General features: G+C 35.4%; 1 long non-coding RNA gene across 1 annotated transcript in view; it reads right to left on the bottom strand.

The window, feature by feature from the left end:
* Positions 1 to 7636, bottom strand: part of LOC144282971 (uncharacterized) — a 10300-nt gene extending 2664 nt beyond the window's left edge. Inside the window, exons 1-2 of the long non-coding RNA XR_013351380.1 lie at positions 7525 to 7636; positions 3494 to 3557 (exon numbers count right to left, since the gene is read on the bottom strand). This is a non-coding gene — a long non-coding RNA (uncharacterized LOC144282971). The remainder of the gene's footprint in view (positions 1 to 3493; positions 3558 to 7524) is intronic.
* Between the last annotated feature and the right edge of the window lie 564 nt (positions 7637 to 8200).

The raw sequence follows: 8200 nt of genomic DNA, 5'->3' as shown, positions 1-8200 counted from the left end.
TACATAAAGATGCTCACAATCATCAGTGATTAAAAAAAATAAAAGGCAAGTTAAATAAAGAGATATCATTATTCCTGATTGGCATTTTAACCCACTTTAATTGGAGAGGATATGTGAAAATAATCACCATCATATCTTACTGACCAGTGTGGAAATTTGTTCGACCTTTTTGGAAGGCAATATGCATAAAAATTAAAAATGTGCATACAATATGACCTAGCAATTTCACCTCTAGTGATTTATGCAAAGAAAAATAATTGGAAAAGTGCAAAGATATACAGAAAATATTTTTCACAGTATTATTTATGGTATCAAAATAGCAACAACTAAAATGTCAATTAGGAAGAGTTTCATTAAATAATAATTATGATACCTCAACATAATATAAAGCTATGTAACTATTATAAAGGTAGTATCAATTCTTTATTGACCTATGGAATATTTGCCATATAATGTTAATATAAAACAACCCAATTATTATAAAATATTAATGAAGTTTGACCACATATTTTTGTGGGAGGGGAGACGGTATCCCACACCCATATCCACAATCAGAAGCAAGTCTGAGAGATTATGTAATTATTTTTGAGTGCTTTGTGAGCAATTTTTTCTTAAAAATTTATATTTCTATGTTTTCTGTTTTTAATTCAAGGATATGTTACATTTGTACAAAAAAAAGTGTTTATTTTTTGAAACTATCAGACATACACACACAAAGTGTCCAAATGTTAAGAGTTATTATAATGAACAGAATTATCTGTTCATATCATGTTTATTAGATCAGATGAGAGGAAAAAAAAACCTGAATGTCAAAGTATCTTATTTAAAAAACTCATATTATGATTAATATTACAGTACTGACATTTTTTCCCAGTAACACAAGGCATGGTCTACAAATGCTAATGAATTTCCCATGTGTTAATATTTAATCTATTCAAATAGAGAAGTAACTAGACTAAAGACATCTCTTTTTGTGTGAGGGGCTCAAAATTAATAAAAATGAGACTTTAAACATTTCTCAATCAGAAATCAATTTAAAATCAATTGGAATTGGAAAATCCTAAAGAATTACTTTATGAGATTTATTTTGTAAATTAATTTCTATTAATGTAATTGTAAAATATGAAATTTAAGTCTTCCATACAGTAACAAAAAATGTCTGAGTTCTCCTACATATCAATTTAGCAGCATGTAAATTTATATTAGATTTACCCAACTCTTAGAATCTTTTAGCTCCACTAAAACATTTCGTTACATTATTTATCAACCATCTTTGGTGAAGTTTTTAAAAATATTTTTTTTAAATGCATAAAGTTCAGGTGAACAAAGAACATTTTAAAATTTAAGCTCTAGGAAGAAGTGGGAAAACAACCATCATGAATGCCGTTCTTTACTGTTCCAGCAAAGCGTCTGAGTCTTTCTAATTAGTAAATACATGTGCTTCCAAGTGTGCATTTTTAATAGCACATCCAGTGCCAGAGGTCAGCCATTATTTACATAAAAATGGGAACTGAGATGGCAAGGCAAAATCAGATGTTAATACAAAAGGCAAAATGTTAATAAGAGAGACTCCTGGAACAAAAGACATTATCCTAGTCCATTGAGTTCTTTTGATTATTCATTCTGTACACTTGTAAGTAGAATCAAATCACAATTAAAATTAAAAGCTATCAGGGGCTTTAAAGCATCAGGGAGCAAGGATGTTCAAGCCTTGACAGTCTTTACCAGTAGAGAAATGAAGATAGAGAGTAAAGACTTACTGAGCTTGAAGCCAGAAGTCAATGAGAATGGACGGGTCACAGATATGTAACGCCAGATAATGTTATTGAGTCCAGGGGTCTTCAGATATCAGAAAGGAGTTGGAAGCATACAATAAAGGCTTCAGTAAATATATTAACTGAAATTTCCACACATGATTTCTTATTAAGTGGTAGTTTCAATATGATCAACATTCTTTTAGAACTTCATTTTTTGTGTGTGTTTTTTGTGGGTTTTTTTTTTTGTTGTTGTTTGTTTGTTTTGTTTTGTTTTGTTTTAGAATTTCAGATTTAATAATTTCCTGGCAATTTTACTGTTGTAGAAGACTGTTTTATTCTTTCTGGCTAAGGATCTGGCTTTAGAGCCTTAATTTAGTAAGTGATTCCAAACCACTTTTTAAATAAACTGCTTATATCTTTTAATTCTCTACTATAAGTCGCCGCGATGATCTTTTCTGACAATTGTTTTATACTCCAACCCCTCCAAAAAAGATCATGATCCGATGCAATTATATTTGTTAAGTTAACCTGACCATACAAGAGTTTCATCAAGATAGAACTATTTCAGGAATCCCAGGTGGTCAGGGATTTAGCACCGCCTTTAGCCCAGGGCCTGATCCTGGACTGGAGACCTGGGATCGAGTCCCACTTCAGGCTCCCTGAATGGAACCTGCTTCTCCCTCTGCTTGTGTCTCTCCTCTCTCTGCATCTCTCTATGTCTCTCATGGATAAATAAATAAAATATTTAAAAATTTTTTAAAAAAGAACTATTTCAGATAATGATATGCTTGATATTAAAATTTTGTTTTGCTTGAATAGCAATTCTGTGTTCAAACTGGTATGTTTAGCATATAATTATTAAAGTGAGCATATACTTGTGATTATTATTTTATTATTATTATTATTATTATTATTATTATTATTATTATTATTATTACAAGACTCTCCCCTCTGTGCTTGAGGATATGAACTGATGACTCATTGTCATTTTCTCAGCTGTCTCATTGTCTTGAGAGTATTGAGCATTGACCATGGGCAGACAGTCTCTAAGGAGGACGGCATTTCTCATTCAGGCCTCATAGCAATGCCATGTATTTGGCACTAACGAGTATTTCCATTTCACAGATGAGAAGTCGGAAACTTCGAGAGCTATCAAAGGCATCAGAGACAGAGTTGGTACTTCAATGTGGAGTTTAGTTTTGTATATTGCGTACATCATCACCTTCATTAGTTTTTAAAACATATTTATTTATTTATATGAGGGGGAGGGATTGTGGGTGAGGGAGAGAGAGAATCTCAAGCAGACTCTTCACTGAATGGTGTCTGACTTGCGGCTTGATCCCTGGACCCAGAAGTCATGACCTGAACCATGAGTCAACTGACTGAGCCACCTAGGCACTCCTACTCTATTACTTTATATAGAGAGTTAAAATTTGTATTGAAATTAATCATTACATTAAATAAAGCTGTTAATGTTTCAGATTACTAGTATTACTAGTATTTTGATTTTGAAACGCATTTTCTGAAAATTCATTTTCAAGATATGTATTCAGAGTTTTGTTTTTTCTCTACTAATATTATCCCTCTTGTGTTTGAGAATTAATAGGATTGTGTTATTTTTCTTGCATGCTTGTTAGGTTTGTTATAGTGGCTATAATCTGACTCCATCTCTCACCCCTTCAGATTCATTCTTGAGACTATTTCACCCAGTTCTGTGCCCCAGAAAACTGACCAACCTGTGCTGTATTAACATTTTACTTGTGCTTTGGCTTCTGATTGGATTTAGCCCCTGGGAATCCTCTGCAAAAGATCAAAGAGATAGGAATGAAGGAGGTTGGTATATTTATCCTACCGGCTTCCACCCTGTGGGATCCCTATGGGTTAGCATTTTTCCAGACCAGAAAGATCTTAGCTTGTGTCAGGTGGTCTCTTCATGCAATTCTGCTCATTCTCTGGGTCTCTTCTCTTGCTCCCTCAGGGTTCTGTGACTCTCTCATCATTTCCCCAGACTTTTATAAATAGTTGCTTTGTTTAACTTATCTCTTCTTAAACTCCGGTGGCCCCATCCAAGCATGCCATCTGTTTCTCATCAAGGTCATGGCTGAACATACCCCAAGTCCCCAGATTCTTTCATTCTTTGCTCTAGACCTACAGTCTGATTACAGAAAAATCCCCATATCCTTACCTTCTGAAACTTCTTGAGTCAACTAAAAGCAGGAAAGCAGGTTCTCTTTTGAGGATACTGCTACCCCTGTGGCCCTCTTGTATGTGGTGGCAACTTGTCAGTCATTTATGCTATAGGGCTTGGTATTTATTGACTCTTCATTTTTGGACCACCAGCATTATCTGAGCCCAGAACTCTTTCCAGCCATCTACTATATTTCCTTAATTCGTTATCCATCTTATTCATAGATTTTTCTCTCCATCTTAACTCCTAAAACATCCCCCTTTATTCTCACATGTAAAAGATAGAACTAACTTTGTTTCCACCTCCACCTTACCATGCCAACCCACGTTTTACTCATTATTTCTGCTGCCTTTATTCTTATTACTATAGATCAAAGATTCTCAACATCAGTCACAGTGACTCTTAGAGATTCCTGAGTTTATTTTCATTTATGAAATAATTGGGAGGAGGGTGACACTAGTTTTTAGGTGGCAGAGATTAGTTAGGACTCCTATAAAAACTGCAACAAATGGGGATAGTAATGCCTTCAAAAAAGTGATTTCCTACATGCCTTACAACTTTTGAATGTCTCGTCATGCATTCATGTATATAAAAATCTGTATATAATTATCTGTGTCTAAAACATAATTCTACTTAGAAAGTAAACATAAGGGGTCCCTGGGTGGCTCAGCAATTGAGAGTCTGCCTTTGGCTGAGGTCATGGTCCCAGGGTCCTGGGATCAAGCCCTCACATTGGGCTCTCTGATGAGCAGGGAGCCTGCTTCTCCCTCCCCTCTACCTACTGCTCCCCCTGCTTGTGCTCTCTCTCTCTCTGTCAAATACATGAATAAAATCTTACAAAAAAAAAAAAAAGTAAATATAAAGGAAAATTTACCTTCTTTTAAAAAGTCTTTGAAAAATGTCATACCCAACATATTAGCTCATTGTATTTGAGATATTTGAGTCTAAATACAATATACATCTGTCAGACTGTACTTGTGCTTGTGCTTGTTATATTAATCTAGATCCTCCTATCAATGTGGTCATTTGCTTCATAAGATTTTCTAGTACAATTATTTTCTAGGACTTAAACAAAATAATTATTATTTTGTTATGAGTTATTTTATTTCTGATTTTGATTACAGTTATGGCATAATGTTGATATTTTTGAAATTAAATCTGAGGATGTTATATTTTATAGAAACATAATTTTTGTGTAGTAAAGGACAAGATACCAAATACTTGCTATAAAGAGGTAATGGCTCTGATGTCATTGAGAGTCATCATAGAGTTGAATAGGTCATGTGTCTCCAAAGCCCAAACTGGTAAATAGAATTTCATGTTCCCTTTCTTCTCAAAAAACCATACTTCAGCCACTGGCCTCAGTTCTTTCCTGTACTATTCATTTATTCCAAAATCAGCTGGATCATTTGCTAAAGCATTAAAAAAAAACAAAAAAACAAAACAAAACCTAAAACATCCTATAGTATCTCTCTCAAAATAAATAAATAAATAAATAAATAAATAAATAAATAAATAAATAAATGGCTTTCCTTAAGCATGTACAATTGTTACTTTTACTCTACTTACACCCAAATTTCAAGTTAGTTTTACATTATTTGCCGTCTTTTAATTCTCTAATCATTTTGCCTCTTGAACCCAGTTTATTTGGGCATTTCTCACACTACTATGCCAAAGTATCTCTTGTTAGGAACAATAGCACCTCCTCATTGCTAAATCCAGATTATTTTTTTCTTTTCTTTTTACAAGACCATCACAGAATATAACTTCATTATTTAATTTTTTTCTTGTCTTTTCATGTTTCTCTCTCTCTCAGGATCTTTCCTTAGACTTGCTGTCTCCCCTAGTAATTTTATCCAGTCTCATGTTTTAATTATCATCTACATGCAGATGATTCTGAATGTATTCTTCCAGCCTTGACGTTTGCCCTTAACGTAAGACTTGTTGTCCAGCTTATTATTAGATATCCTCATTTGAAGTCTAATAGGTACCTCAAATATGAATGTGTCCGAGTCTGAACTTTTAATTTTTTTTTTTTTTTTTTTTTTTTTTTTATTTATGATAGTCACACAGAGAGAGAGAGAGAGAGAGGCAGAGACACAGGCAGAGGGAGAAGCAGGCTCCATGCACCGGAAGCCCGACGTGGGATTCGATCCCGGGCCTCCAGGATCGCGCCCTGGGCCAAAGGCAGGCGCCAAACCGCTGCGCCACCCAGGGATCCCAAGTCTGAACTTTTAATTCATCCCACAAATCTACTCCTCAAACATTCTTCCTCATCTCAATTAATTGTGAGTCATTCTTCCCATTGTTCAGGCCAAGAACCTGGGGTCACCCTTGACCCCTTTCTCTCTTACTCCCCATATCTATTCCACTGGTATTTCTTATTGGTGAATTGATAGAATCTTTGAAATTTATGTTCAAAATGTACCCAGAATCCAATTACTTTTTACTATCGGTGCCATTCTTCCTTTGAGTAAGCCTCACTGAATTAAAAGACTCCTACTGGTCTTTTTGTAACCTTGTCCTCTTTTTGTCTATTTTTTACCCAATATACAGAGTGATCTTTTGGAAATGTAGCTCAGATCATGTCACTCCCTGTCCTTCCAATCTCATAAGGGGTAAATTTCAAAGTGGTCCCAAAAGACTGCGTGAACTGGCTTTCTGTGTGCTTCCTGAACCCATCTGCATCCGATACCTTCTCAATGATCCTATGCCAACTCCATTGACCACTTTGACCCTCCTGGAACAACTCAAGTGTAATCTTGCTTCCGGACATTTATACTTGCTTTTCTTTCCTGAGTAGGTCATCTCCCATCAATTCACACTGACTGTTCTTGATGGTTCAAGTATCTCACTTTAACAGTAAATCACTCCTTAACCCCTCCCCCCCCTTTTTAAAAGATTTTTATTCACTTATTCATGAGACACAGAGAGAGAGAGACAGAGACTTAGGCAGAGGGAGAAGCAGGCTCTATGCAGGGAGCCCAATGTTGGACTCAATCCCAGGACTCCGGGACCACGCCCTGAGCCAAAGGCAGACACTCAACCCCGAGCCACCCAGGTATTCCCCTTAACCACCCTTGTAAAACCAGCCAGCTTCCCTTTTCTAGCCAGCCTCTCGAGTTCCCTAATTTGACTTTATCTATTTGACAATATTTACTTCTTTATTTGTTCATTAGCCCTTTCAGCCTTTAGAATGAAAGCTCTATTTGGGTAGGGACTTCCCTAACATAAAAGGTTCAGTATAACTTGTTAAATGAAAAGAGCAGCTGATCTAAATTAACTGTTTTTAAAATTTTAGTCTTCTCATGATTAAATTTTAACTTTACTAATTTTACCCTGTTAAGTAACCAGCACATCTTTTGCTTTCTAATTCTTACATGGACAACCGATGGATTTAAAAAAAAAACAAAAACAAAAACAAAAACTGTGAGATCAATGTCTGAATTAAGAAAATTTTAGCAAAAATGTCATTAAAATTTTCTCAGGCTTCCTTTATTTTATTATTAATTATTTATTATTATTATTATTTGATATATCACAATAACAGACTTGCCTACACAGAAAATGAGTACTCACCTAGATTCTGAAGTTCATGCCAAACAATCAGAGGATGAAGGAAATGGAAAGGACTACTAGGACAGAGTTAGCCACAGATGGCTTCAGGCTGTTGGTTAAAGGAAGAGTATGGTGTTCAGCAGTGGAGTGTCAGCTAAAGTTAATTATTTTCTAGCATGTTTGCTCCATGCTTAAAGAGTAACTGAAAGAACGACAGAAATTTCTAATAAGTGATTCAAGGGGCTTTGGAAATACAATGAACACATGGAATCATGGTAATCATACACAATATCTCTTACACTACCTTGCAGGCATTTTAAAGCCTGAAAATGGAATGGATTTCGTACATCTACTTATGGATGACTTTGGGCAAGTTACTTAAAATTCCTGAGATTTTATTTCCTAATTTGGATAATAGAGATACTTAGCAAACTTACCTCATATGATTATTGTGAGGATTAAGCATTTTATTTTATTTTTTATTTATGATAGTCACAGAGAGAGAGAGAGAGAGAGAGAGGCAGAGACACAGGCAGAGGGAGAAGCAGGCTCCATGTACCGGGAGCCTGACGTGGGATTTGATCTCTGGTCTCCAGGATCTCGCCCTGGGCCAAAGGCAGGCGCTAAACCGCTGCACCACCCAGGGATCCCAGGATTAAGCATTTTAATACATAACAAGTACTTAGAACAATGCCTA

The sequence above is a fragment of the Canis aureus genome, chromosome 14, assembly GCF_053574225.1.
Source record: "Canis aureus isolate CA01 chromosome 14, VMU_Caureus_v.1.0, whole genome shotgun sequence".
Classification (NCBI taxonomy): Eukaryota; Metazoa; Chordata; class Mammalia; order Carnivora; family Canidae; genus Canis; species Canis aureus.
This window is presented reverse-complemented; position numbering and strand designations above follow the sequence as displayed.